Raw genomic sequence first — 14907 nt, 5'->3', positions numbered from 1 at the left:
GATTCGATAAGTATTTATTAGTTAATTATCAATGAAGATAATTGTAAAGCGCTGATTGACATACTGATTGAAAAATAGCTATAACTTTCACACGGTATAAAATTTTTTAAATCTAAAAGTTGCGTCACATTCTATACTTCGGCTAGTATAAGAAAAAATAAATAAATTTAAATTTGGTAAAATTTTTTATTAGCTAGGGTGGTCAGACATGAGACTTTTTTTTTTTCGAAAAAGTTTTGGTAGAAAATTCATAGTTAATTTTTTAATTGGAATAAAAATATCAAAAAATATGCGTCACATCCGGGCATGAGTCTACTTTTCATATCTATAATTATATTAAAAAAATATTATGATTTTATTTTGATTAAGGTGGTCAAACATACACCTACTTTTTATTTTCGCCCTGAAATTTTCTTAGTACTGTATTAAAATTCAAACTTTTGACCAATTAATTATTTTTTTCCCCTGATAAGGCCTAGTAGTTTAGAAACTACATTCAATTTCTTACAGACTATTTTTTTACAAATTTTTGATATAAAGTCCATAACCGCTTCAAAATTATGTGTGAAGTTGACATAACCCTGAGTTGTTGATTTTTCACTGCCACTTAAGGCCATAGTTTGGTACACCATGATCCTACACATACCCATTATTTGGTTCACATTTTTTTGGTTAATCTCATATCGTATCTTTGACAAGTTTTTAAACATTGAAAAATGCAACGCATGGTAGATACTTACCGTTTTTTGAACACATGGATCACAAAACTTACAATTAGATTTACAACCTCATGCTTCATTATGGCTATACCATTTCTTCAGTAACTTTGTAATAAATACATACATTATCTATGGAAGATTACAGACTTTCTTTCAAAGAAAAGAATATTATTCTGCATTCTATTTATGATATGAATTGATTTTATTTTTTGTATTAAATTAATTGTCCATTTTCGCCATATATTTTATGTAACACAATATGATTCACATATCAACTTTAATTTTGGTTTGACTAAATAATGAAATTACTCTTCGCATTTTATCAATTTCAAAATATTCTTTAAAATTTTGTTTTTCTCTTTATGAAATACTCAACTAATTAGCATTCTTTAGAAATCTTCTACATTACACCCAAAAAACCATTTCTATTGGCTCATCGTTGCATGTAACGCCCCACCAGGGAACCCAAAAGTTATTAACCTAAAGTTTCACTAAGTTTGCCAAACATTTTTATTTGTTAAGATAATATAACATTCAATAGATAACATAACGGAAGCAATAACTCACATACATACAACCATCATAAACATATTACATCTCTTAGGGTTCCATGATGTTGAATCACATGTAAAAGTTTATTTATATTAAATCTAACATATAACCGAAATCCACATCATGGAATAATCATTAGAACAAATTCAATTAAATAATATACAATTACATATGATGCCACTTGGAAAAATCAGAAGGCATAATCATCCACTGTACAAGTCACAGGGTATGAAAAGCTCAAAGAATATACATCATCAATAAAATACATTATCTCATAAGATCTTTGATAATCAAGTACATAACAATAGAATATCACCATCCAATAGAAATATAAGATCGGAAAGAAAGGATCATTTGCACAAGGACATCCAAAAATGACATTCAGTTGTCAGATCTCAATGATATAAGAGAAATGCACCACCTATTGACCTCGTGGAACCTAAATGGCCCACTCCCACCATGCTAAGGAGATAATCTCAGGTACCATACATATATCAATCCACAAGTCATAATCAACATCTAAGTCAAGTAAATACCTGATATCAATCTATCTCAAAGTGTACCAAGACACAAGAATCATCTAATCCTAGAGGAAACAAAGACACATAGGAAATTTACTATGTAAGTGGGCAAGTGTCATTGCATGAGCCAACACTAAGCTTGACAACCTCTCTCGACTCTGACCCCCTAGTGTCTCTATGCAGCATCAGTATCCTTTCATATAGATAAGACATATTTACGAAGCAAGGTCACAACCAATCATCCTCTCTATTGCCATCCTAACCTATACTAGCACTCTAGGCATGGGTGAGGAAAAAAATGGCTCTAATTAGTTCATTTAAAACCATTTAAATGAAATGTTATCACTTAGTCAAATGACTTACAATGGGTTACCCATGCAACCACTCAGGGATCCGGCCTCCATGTAAGCCACGTCCCACTATACACACAGATTACCTACCCTAGGCTCATAAAAGTACAACTCATAAAATCAGAATTTCACCTTAGTCTTTTACAAGCAATTAGAAAGAACCTATAGATAAAACATAGTTATCACCTCAGTCCTTTATAAGAAACTAGAAAGCACCTAAAGAAAAATCATAACATTTACCTCAGTTCTATGCAAGCAACTAGAAAGCACCAAAATATAAATCACAATAATCACCTCAGTCCTATACAAGCAACTGGAAATCACTAACAAATACTGATCAAAACTCAGCATAGAAAACATGTGACACATCACCATACCTGTGTATAAAAGATCATGACCAAAATATAGCCATAACATCATCACAAAACAAAACCCCAAGCCTCTAGTAAACATCCTAATTGGTCAATGCACTAAGTCAACCCCAAACCCAAGACAAAAGAAAACATACAACTTAGCAATGTAGTTTCATAGATTTTTTTGGCTTGAAAACATACGATTTAAACAAAGGGTTCAAGTTTTGTACTTTATTTAAAATTTATCCCTAAAAGTTCATAATGATCATTTAAATAAATCAACATTATATTTAAATTGAGTAGTTCAATTACACCCGATTGATTTAATACTAGAACCCCATTTCCAAACAACTTGTAATTTACTAACTAAAAATAATAATTTTAAATACATATTAACAAAATTAATAATTAATATTAATTATAAATATAATAACTATTAACTATTAATAAATAATTTTAATTTATTAATGCCGATAGGCATTCTATAATGGCAGAATGAGGGAGTGGGATGGTGTGAGTGTGTTAATGTTAACTTTTATTCTTCTAGATTAAATTTGACAACCGTCTACATGTCAAAAGTTTAAATTTTATTATAAATAAAATATACATTCAAAAATAAATTAATTAATAGAACATAAAATATTCGTTAAAACTAATATTTGTAGATATAAATAATCCATTTTAAAGAAATTAAAATAAAAAACTTAAATTAGTCAAAACTAAATAAATGGAGATAAGGAAGTATAAATAATTTTAGATGTAGTAAATCAAATTATAATTATTTTGTAGTGGTTATCTATCGACATTTCTTTAGATATATTTATTTAAGATATCTATACTAGTTAATAATCATAATTAATAATAATAATATAATTAATTTAAATTAAACAAACTATATTATTTTTTTTATAAATTTAAAATTTAATAAATTAAATTACAAAAACATAATAAAAAATGCATTTAAGACCCATTGACCATCCTTACTCTACTGCGATAGTGGCTGTTGATGTAGTAGCAATAGTGTACTGCCATAAGGTAGTATCTGCTGCTACGACAATAACAATAGTTGCCGTGCAACCTTTACATGAGCTGATGGTGGGTGCGGGTTTGGTGACCCTGCCCACCATTTACTATACATTTTTTAAAATTATTTTTTCAATAAAAACAATTAAACAAAATCTCGCTAATCTATTTGTTTTTTTGTATGATAATATAACTACCCCATTAATTTTTAATTACTATGGCAATTATATCAGGGCATATGCACCGAGTTGTGGTGCCAAAAAGATGACAAGTTTTTTTTCTTCCTAATTTTCAATAGCGCGTACGCGCTATTCTGATGTCCAAAAAGTTATATGATGGGCTGCAAACCCGTGGCCCATCATTTTAATTTTTTTTTTTTGGCTCTCCAACAACGCGTACGCGGGTTTGATAACAAAAATTAACCACCATTTGCCAAAATGCCTCCTCACCGATGAAATCCAAGACAACGAGCACACCCACAATGATGAGGTAAGTGATATAAACTTAACTTTGCATTGTTTAATATGTTTTCCATATTGTTTTATTGGTTTTTGATATTCTTTTGTAGGGTTTTTACAGATTTCATTTAGATTTGTTTATTTAGTTGGATTTCAATTGATTTTTTATCAGGAAATGTCCATAATCAACCGGAAAATCCACAAAACCCTCAAGAACCTCAAAATCAAAACCCTCCTCAAGAAGAACAACAAATTCCACAACCCGAACCAATTGCAAGACCTCCGCGAGGCACACAAGAAAATATAAAAAATGAAATACAGAGAGGCAAAACTGAATTAGAAAGACTCATTTCTCGGTTGAAAGAATCTGGACAAACCAATCCAATGAGGGCTCAATTGGCATCATCCCTCGAATCCATTAACACTCAGATAGCCTCAGTTAGTGGTCAGTTAGATATTTGGCGGGCTAAGAGGGATGAACAAAAAAGATTTTATGCAAATAAATTGTCATATGAAGATGTTAAAAAAAAAGAAATATCAAAAGGTAGTATATGTGCATTATTTAGAAAACCCGGTGAGCCAAATACTGTTAGAGAGGGTACTAAACAATTCCCCATCCATTGGTGCATACATGATGCTATTAGAAATAATTTTTGGGATAGATGGTGGATGGTTTTTGATGCCCCTCCTTGCAACAATCACGAGGTCCCCATGTATTTTTTGAAGAAATTATATTGTGAGTTTGTCCTTGGGGAGATCCCCAATTATTTTGATATGTTAGACTCCCAGGGTAGAGATGGGGGGTCATCATTTGAGAGGCTAGGAGCACGTTGTGACCCTAATGTAGTTAGGGAACCTGTGGTCCATCCACAACATGAGCATGTGATTATTCCTTCAGTTGTGAAGGAACATGTAGAGGCCAGCACTATAGGGACCATTAATGCTTTGACGTAGACCCTCATCCATTCCACGAGCCCATTAGTTGAGGGGGAGCCTTCTATGCATCGTGGTCACATGTGCACTTCATGCGGATCCCTATGCACATTTGGCACTCATGCCGAAGATGCTGCGAATGATGGGCTTGTCACCGATGAGTTCCTGAACAAGACATTTGGCATTGACACACAGGTAAATTACTAATTTGATCACATTTCATATGTATAGTGAATGATTAATTAATTAGCATTTATTGACATTGTTCAAAATTTAGGGTCAAAGTGTTGCTGGGCCTAGCAGCGATCCTCCAGGCCCATTTTTTGTCCCTTCGACGAGTCTTGAGGTTTGTATCATTTAATCATTTTAATTAATACATATATTTATTATGTAAGCATATTAAGGATTCACCAAAAAAATTATGCATGTGCATCAGTTCTCCGCAGGACCCTCAACCTTTACCATAGACACAGAGTAGAGACATCATACGAGCTTCACACAGGTACAGTTGTTTCATTTTAATTTAATTCATTTAATTATATTTATTCCATGTTTCATGTTAGATATAACGTGTATTGTATGACATGCAGCTCATGATGTCGGACACACCTCCTCATTTGCGACAGTCTGTTGATAGTGGAGTGGCTGTAGCTGTGGCTAGCTCACAACAACTGACGGAGGTATGAAATAATTTTCTTTGTTTTAGTTGTTTTTTATAATAGTTAATCTCAAAATTTCTAATGTTATTTATAAGTGATTATATTTATTGAATTGTTGTAGGGTCTTGTCATGCCTGATCGTCCACGAGCATTTGAGGTGGACTTACAGAGTGACTATTTGTTGGCGGTAAGAAAATAATTGATTTTGTGTGTACATATATTTGATTTCAACGTATAATAAATATTGATTCATATCTACTTTCTTTGTATCAGTTGGACCTGGAGAAAAGCCTCAACAAGAGGTCAAGTGAGCATCTCAGGAGGGCCCCGTCATCTCCACTGTCTCCCTCCACATGATGACAGAGGACGTCAAGAGACTTGTTTCCTTCCCCTCGTGGGAAGGAAAAGATGTAGTTGAGATATTCAATACACACATACATACATACATACATACATACATACATACATACATACATACATACATACAATATAGGCATCAGAGAGACATATTCGACATACATTTTATGTACATATGACATTCTATATTTGATGTATGACATTATTGGTTAATATATGATATGTTTGTTCATATACGACATTATTGGTTATCATTTTATATTATATGTTTGTTCATGTATGACGTTAAATTAGATATGTTCGTGTATGACATTAAATTAGATATGTGCATGTATGAAATTAAATTCAATTGCTAGAGAGTTGCCATTATGTCTACCAACTAGTAGATGTTATTTTTTGCTTTATTAGTATTTCTCAAAAATTGCAAAGAAGCTATTTCTGGTGAATAGTTGTAAACAATTGTGATCATCAACTTCATGTACTCATGGCTTTGGCTGCGAACACTCGTAACTTTGGCTATAAGCATCCATGGCTTTGGCTATGTGCACTAGTGGCTTTGGCTGTGAGCATTTATGGCTTTGGTTGTAGGCACAATATAGCCTTGGCTGTAGGTTGTCTTTCTTGCTGCATGTCAAAGTTACCTTCAAGAATATCATTAGTCTAAGATCATTACAATTAAAATACTATGACATAATACCTTGGAAATAATAGTCTTTAACCCATTACTTTATTTGTTAAAACATCATGTAGTATCTACTATAGTGCTTCTACTCAAATATGTTTTCAAAATTACTTAGTATGGCAAAGAAATGTCTATGGAAAGCTTGTCAAATAGGATATTGAAGAACTAAATGTGGATAGTCATTAGTACCCATCAATAAGAACATGAACATATTTCTCAAGCAAGCCATATGACATTAGCTTAATTTATAAATTTCCTTTGCAAATAACTAGAAGATGCTATGAATCTTAATACAGAGTTAATCACAAACTCATTATTCCATCCAAGAAGCATATATCACCCTAAGCCAATTAACCGACAGGATAAAAATTAATTCAATTTCAACAAAATTTTGAGTATAACAAGCATCTTAGGGATTCTTACAATAATTAACACGATGTTCACAAGAGCATTACAAGTTCTCGTAATGCTATTTCACATATTGTAATCATATTCAATTTTGAATGGCCATTTGTGTTACAAGCATAAATTTTCTTTAAGGTCTTTTAATTCTAGACATGAATTTTATTCTGAAGCTTTTCTATGACAACCCACTCAATGCATATATTGTTGTTCCACATTATGCTGATTTAACTTTCATTGGTTGATTTGGGTCTAGACATGACGTTATTCACTACCTTTTTTATATATTATTTTTTTGTAGTGAGGTTCTAGCCTGAATGAATGTATTAATCATCAAAGTTGTGAACCTTGGTCGAGATCCTTACAAATATATTTTCAAATTGGACCTCAAATAGTTTTCTTAGTCACCCCCTGTACACAGATACTGAAATTGTAGTTAATTACAAAATTAATACTGAATTAACATAAGTTTAATTGAGAAGTATTATGTACCTCAATAGGCTAGATTATTATTGACCGGGAAGCTTTATCTTAGAGCAGTTGGTTTCTTAAATCTTTAGCACAATGACGCTCTTATGGAATGTGGAATTAGGTATGCTAGCTAAGGAACGTTCTTTAAAAGGCAGAGGAAACTCAAGACTCACATGTTTCCAATCAATATAAATTTTTAAATCGCTTCTCTAATTTTTTCTATTTATGATCTTCTTAAAACTTAACTTTCTAAATGCATTGATGGGGAAATAAAGATCTTCTAGGAACTAAAGGCTAATCATGTTTAATACTTACAATTCTTTGTTTTTATCTAATAATTTAAAAAAGATTGTACAAGTGTTTTCAAAGAGCAACACTTGTCACTAACATCATAAGAAGGAATATCCAAGGAGAATTACCACTGATCCCCCACCACCAAATTCAAGAGAAAACAAAAATCCACTACTAAAGAGATAGTAACAATGATCATCCCTAGTCTCTTCCTTATCACAAAATGATTACCATCAAAATTTGCATTTCCAATTGTGTCATGTGCGTTGAAGCGATAGTAACATTTTCACTCTCTTACCTAATGTCTCCCATTTCTAAAACTCCTGGGGAAGGGCAAGGCCATCTTCTCAGTACTTCAAAATACAACAAGTTCCATTTTTTCCCATATTGATAATCGTTGACTTAAAGTATAGTCAAAGTATTGACAACCCATAGGAACTCAACCTTTGAACATCCCATCTGTAAATGACCTCATAAAGAAAGTTCAATAAACCCGCATGAAATAGTGAATCAAAAGTTGCAGACTTGTGAAGATGATCAGACTGCAGGTGATCAATATGTCTCAAATCTATATTCAGTTCTTTTACTATGCATATAAATGGTTTGTTATATAAAAGACTTATATCCACCAGATAAATAATCATTTTCTTACTATGCTATCCTTATCCTTGGTTGATCTCTGGTCTTTGCAACACGGTCTTGTAGGAACTAGAATCTCATCCATATCTTGCACGAGCTCCGAGATATGCCCCGTCAAAGATTGCAGCCCTGTGGCATTTAGTGACCCTTAGGGACATTTTGGTTGAGCATGCCTGAGAACGTTTGAGCACTGAAGGGGACAAGATGAGGTTGGGGATAGGGTTTACCTGGCCACCCAGAGCTAATGGAGCAGATAGTTTGATCCCACGATGAAAGATGAGAGAGATTTGGTAGTTGGCAACTTTGTACTGGCCAACACTGCAAGTTTCAACATCACTCGAGATGGCATTGTAGAATGAAAATGGAATGTGATCTCCAAAAAGAGAGAGAGGTTATTGTAGGTCTCTACAACACGGTCTTGTAGGAACTAGAATCTAATCGATATCTCGCACAAGCTTCGAGATATGCCCTGTCAAAGATTGCAGCCCTGTGGCATTTAGTGACCCTTAGGGACATTTCGATTGAGCATGCCTGAGAACGTTCGAGCACTGAAGGGGACAAGATGAAGTTGGGGATAGGGTTTACCCGGCCACCCAGAGCTAATGGAGCAGACAGTTTGATCCCACGACGAAAGATGAGAGAGATTTGGTAGTTGGCAACTTTGTACTGGCCAACACTGCAAGTTTCAGCATCACCCGAGATGACATTGTAGAATGAAAACAGAATGCGATCTCCAAAAAGAGAGAGAGGTTATTGTAGGTCTCTGCAACACGGTCCTATAGGAACTAGAATCTCATCCATATCTTGCAAAAGCTTCGAGATATGCCCCGTCAAAGATTGCAACCTTGTGGCATTTAGTGACCCTTAGGGACATTCTGATTCAGCATGCCTGAGAACGTTTGAGAATTGAAGGGGAAAAGATGAGGTTGGGGATAGGGTTTACCTGACCACCCGAAGCTAATGGAGTAGACAGTTTGATCCCACGACAAAAGATGAGAGAGATTTGGTAGTTGGCAACTTTGTACTGGCCAACACTGCAAGTTTCAACATCACCTGAGATGGCATTGTAGAATGAAAATTGAATGCGATCTCCAAAAAGAGAGAGAGGTTATTGTAGGTCTCTGCAACACGATCCTGTAGGAACTAGAATCTCATCCATATCTCGCACGAGCTTCGAGATATGCCCCGTCAAAGATTGCAGCCCTGTGGGATTAAGTGACCCTTAGGGACATTCCAGTTCAGCGTGCCTGAGAATGTTCGAGCACTGAAGGGGACAAGATGAGGTTGGGGTAGGGTTTACCCTACCACTCGGAGCTAATGGAGCAGACAGTTTGATCCCATGATGAAAGATGAGAGAGATTTGGCAGTTGGCAACTTTGTACTGGCTAACACTGCAAGTTTCAACATCACCCGAGATGGCATTGTAGAATGAAAATGGAATGCGATCTCCAAAAAGAGAGAGAGGTTATTGTAGGTCTCTGCAACACAGTCATGTAGGAACTAGAATCTCATCCATATCTTGCACAAGCTCCGAGATATACCCCGTCAAAGATTGCAGCCCTGTGGGATTTAGTGACCCTTAGGGACATTCTAGTTCAGCATGCCTGAGAACGTTCAAGCACTGAAGGGGACAAGAAAAGGTTGGGGATAGGGTTTACCCAGCCACCTAGAGCTAATGGAGCAGACAGTTTGATCCCACGATGAAAGATGAGAGAGATTTGGCAGTTGGCAACTTTGTACTGGCCAACACTGCAAGTTTCAACATCACCCGAGATGGCGTTGTAGAATGAAAATAGAATGCGATCTCCAAAAAGTGAGAGAGGTTATTGTAGGTCTCTACAAAATGGTCCTATAGGAACTAGAATCTCATCCATATCTCACACGAGCTCCGAGATATACCCCATCAAAGATTGCAACCCTGTGGGATTTAGTGACCCTTAGGGACATTCCAGTTCAGCGTGCCTGAGAACGTTCAAGCACTAAAGGGGACAAGAAAAGGTTGGGGATAGGGTTTACCTGGCCACTTGGAGCTAATGGAGCAGACAGTTTGATCCCACAACAAAAGATGATAGAGATTTGGCAGTTGGCACCTTTGTAGTGGCCAACACTGCAAGTTTCAACATCACTTGAGATGGCGTTGTAGAATGAAAATAGAATGTGATCTCCAAAAAGAGAGAAAGGTTATTTTAGGTCTCTACAACACGGTCCTATAGGAAATGGAATCTCATCCATATCTCACACGAGCTTCGAGATATGCCCCGTCAAAGATTGCAGCCCTGTGGGATTTAGTGACCCTTAGGGACATTCTAGTTTAGTGTGCCTGAGAACGTTTGAGCACTGAAGGGGACAAGATGAGGTTGGGGATAGGGTTTAACTGGCCACCCGGAGCTAATGGAGCAGACAGTTTGATCCCACGACGAAAGATGAGAGAGATTTGGCAGTTGGCAACTTTGTACTAGCCAACACTGCAAGTTTCAGCATCACCCGAGATGGCATTGTAGAATGAAAATGGAATGCGATCTCCAAAAAGAGAGAGAGGTTATTGTAGGTCTCTATAACATGGTCTTGTAGGAACTAGAATCTCATCCATATCTGACATGAGCTCCGAGATATGCCCCATCAAAGATTGCAGCCCTATGGCATTTAGTGACCCTTAGGGACATTCCGGTTCAGCGTGCCTGAGAATGTTCGAGCACTACAGGGGACAAGACGAGGTTGGGGATAGGGTTTACCCAACCACCCAGAGCTAATGGAGTAGAAATTTTGATCCCACGACGAAAGATGAGAGAGATTTGGCAGTTGGCAACTTTGTACTCGCCAACACTGCAAGTTTCAACATCACTTGAGATGGCGTTGTAGAATGAAAATGGAATGTGATCTCCAAAAAGAGAGAGAGGTTATTGTAGGTCTCTGCAACACGGTACTTTAGGAAATGGAATCTCATCCATATCTCACACGAGCTTCGAGATATGCCCCGTCAAAGATTGCAGCCCTGTGGGATTTAGTGACCCTTAGGGACATTCTAGTTTAGTGTGCCTGAGAACGTTTGAGCACTGAAGGGGACAAGATGAGGTTGGGGATAGGGTTTACCCACCCACCCAGAGCTAATGGAGCAGACAATTTGATCCCACGACGAAAGATGAGAGAGATTTGGCAGTTGGCAACTTTGTACTGGCCAACACTGCAAGTTTCAACATCACCCGAGATGGCGTTGTAGAATGAAATGTGATCTCCAAAAAGTGAGAGAGGTTATTGTAGGTATCTGCAACATAGTCCTGTAGGAATTAGAATCTCATCCATATCTCGCACGAGCTCCGAGATATGCCCCGTCAAAGATTGCAGCCCTGTGGCATTTAATGACCCTTAGGGACATTCCGATTCAGTGTGCCTGAGAACATTCGAGCATTGAAGGGGACAAGACGAGGTTGGGGATGGGGTTTACCCGACCAAATAGAGCTAATGGAGTAGACAGTTTGATCCCACGACGAAAGATGAGAGAGATTTGGCAGTTGGCAACTTTGTACTGGCCAACACTGCAAGTTTTAGCATCACTCGAGATGGCGTTGTAGAATGAAAATAGAATTTGATCTCCAAAGAGAGAGAGAAGTTATTGTAGGTCTCTATAACACGGTCTTGTAGGAACTAGAATCTCATCTATATCTCGCACGAGCTCCAAGATATGCCCCGTCAAAGATTGCAGCCCTGTGGCATTTAGTGACCCTTAGGGACATTCCGGTTCAGTGTGCCTGAGAATGTTCGAGCACTAAAGGGGACAAGATGAGGTTGGGGATAGGGTTTACCCAGCCACCCAGAGCTAATGGAGCAGACAGTTTGATCCCACGACAAAAGATGAGAGAGATTTGGCTGTTGGCAACTTTGTACTGGCCAACACTGCAAGTTTCAGCATCACCCGAGATGGCGTTGTAGAATGAAAATAGAATGCGATCTCCAAAAAGTGAGAGAGGTTATTGTCGGTCTCTATAACACGGTCCTATAGGAACTAGAATCTCATCCATATCTTGCACGAGCTTTGAGATATGCCCTGTCAAAGATTGCAGCCCTATGGCATTTAGTGACCCTTAGGGACATTCTGGTTCAGCGTGCCTGAGAACGTTTGAGCACTGAAGGGGACAAGACAAGGTTGGGGATAGGGCTTACCCAGCCACCCAAAGCTAATGGAGTAGATAGTTTGATCCCACGATGAAAGATGAGAGAGATTTGGCAGTTGGCAACTTTGTACTGGCCAACACTGCAAGTTTTAGCATCACCCGAGATGGCATTGTAGAATGAAAACGGAATGCAATCTCCAAAAAGAGAGAGGTTATTGTAGGTCTCTATAACATGGTCTTGTAGGAACTAGAATATCATCCATATCTCACACGAGCTCTGAGATATGCCCCATCAAAGATTGCAGCCCTGTGGCATTTAGTGACCCTTAGGGACATTCCGGTTCAGCGTGCCTGAGAACGTTCGAGCACTAAAGGGGACAAGACGAGGTTGGGGATAGGGTTTACCTGACCACCTAGAGCTAATGGAGTAGAAAGTTTGATCCCATGACGAAAGATGAGAGAGATTTGGCAGTTGGAAACTTTGTACTCGCCAACACTGCAAGTTTCAACATCACCTGAGATGACGTTGTAGAATGAAAACAGAATGCGATCTCCAAAAAGTGAGAGAGGTTGTTGTAGGTCTCTACAACATGATCCTGTAGCAACTAGAACCTCATCCATATCTTGCACGAGCTCCGAGATATGGCCTGTCAAAGATATTTGAATTCACAGTGTTTAATGAGAATATAGTTGAGGCTTGCTTTACTTTTCTATGTTAAGTTTGGCTTTCAATTTTGGTTTCCCTACTTATCTATGTGAAAGTTCCACTTTCATAAGTAACATGGATGCAATACTAAATTAAGTATAGGTCCATGGTTATAGAAGCTTCACATAGCTTCTCTTCAACTATGGATCTTGTAAGCATTGTACCATGACTATTGGTGTTGTGAGAATATACAAAGCATATATACTGTTTGACCAAATGTCTTCAATGAAAATGAACTATATGGAAGAAGAGAAGACATGTTGAAAAGTATTTGAAAATTTTCTTCAAAAAATGTAAGGAGCCATGGGTGATTCATCCAAATTATTTGGTAAAATAAGAGGAGGAATGAATCAACCCTGATGATAGAGGTAAATGCTGAATAATATTTATTTAATCACATTGTTTGAAAAAACTTTAATGACATTTAAATACAATTGAAAGAAATGGAATTGATCTCTCTTACTCATGTAGATGAATAAAATTGGAATTTAAAAAAGAGAGGGACATCCACCATAAAACCATGCAATCATGCACTTCTTGATGGGAGTATCATAAGTTCATTGTTAGATGGATATGCCAAATGTGGAAGAATTAAAAGGAAAATATGTTGATTGATTGAATACAAGCATCAAACCAATGTGATAACAAAAAATCAAAGTTGATTCCATAAGGTCTAACAATATCATATAATTCATTTATCAATAATTTGAAACATCATAAGCATATGTCTAATAATGTCATACATGAAATATATGTAAAAAATGACATACATAGAAAAAATTATACAAAACATATGCCCAATAATGCCATATAGGTGTAAAATGTACATCATTAGATATATACTCTTTCCAACTAGGGGAACAAAATAAATCCCTAATTGTCTTTAATTGCCAACAAGTGGGAGATGACCAGTGTATATAACGAGGTCTTCCTAACATGCTCACTAGTCCATTAGTCTAGAATCTTCTGTAACTCGACATGTTACAATCAAAATTATATATGAATAAATAACTATTTTATATTAAAAAAAAAAATATTTACACATAAAACTTAATATTTTCTTACAACTAGCTGATAATTCCTCTGTATATACACCTCAGGGATAGACTGATGGTCAGGAATAATAAGACCCTACAAAAACCATCAAAGTTACCACTCGATTGTGCCTATGAATTTTATATTGAATTTTAGTACTAATGAAATTTTAATGTAAATTCTTTCATACCTTAGTCATTGGCTTAGAACTAGTGAGTGCAATAAGGACTCGTTGATCAATACAATGATGAAGATGTAAAGGTATCTCTGATGTCAATAGCTGAAAATGATAATACATGAGACTCAAATGCAGTTATGAAGAATACACATTTTCTTTTGTCTCCATATCAAATAAAATATTTTGGTACCTCTGTGAATGTAGTATGACATCCTTCATTTTATAGTGTTGATCCCAAAGCTACAACACTTATTATTTATTACACATGCATGTAAATCTGTTAAGCATCAAATTCAACACCTTTATCTGCAAAATAATGTACTATATGTTAGAGTAATAAATTAATTTCCTTAGTAATTAAATTATATTGATATAATTACTAAGTTACTTATTATATTGATATAGTTTACTTATAATTCCTTTTGATTTACAACTAATTGAAATGATTTCCCCAATTTTCCATCTAGTC

The sequence above is a fragment of the Cupressus sempervirens genome, chromosome 7 (assembly GCF_028749045.1).
Source record: "Cupressus sempervirens isolate cs-2001-9-10 chromosome 7, ASM2874904v1, whole genome shotgun sequence".
Classification (NCBI taxonomy): Eukaryota; Viridiplantae; Streptophyta; class Pinopsida; order Cupressales; family Cupressaceae; genus Cupressus; species Cupressus sempervirens.
Note: the sequence above shows the minus strand (reverse complement) of the source record.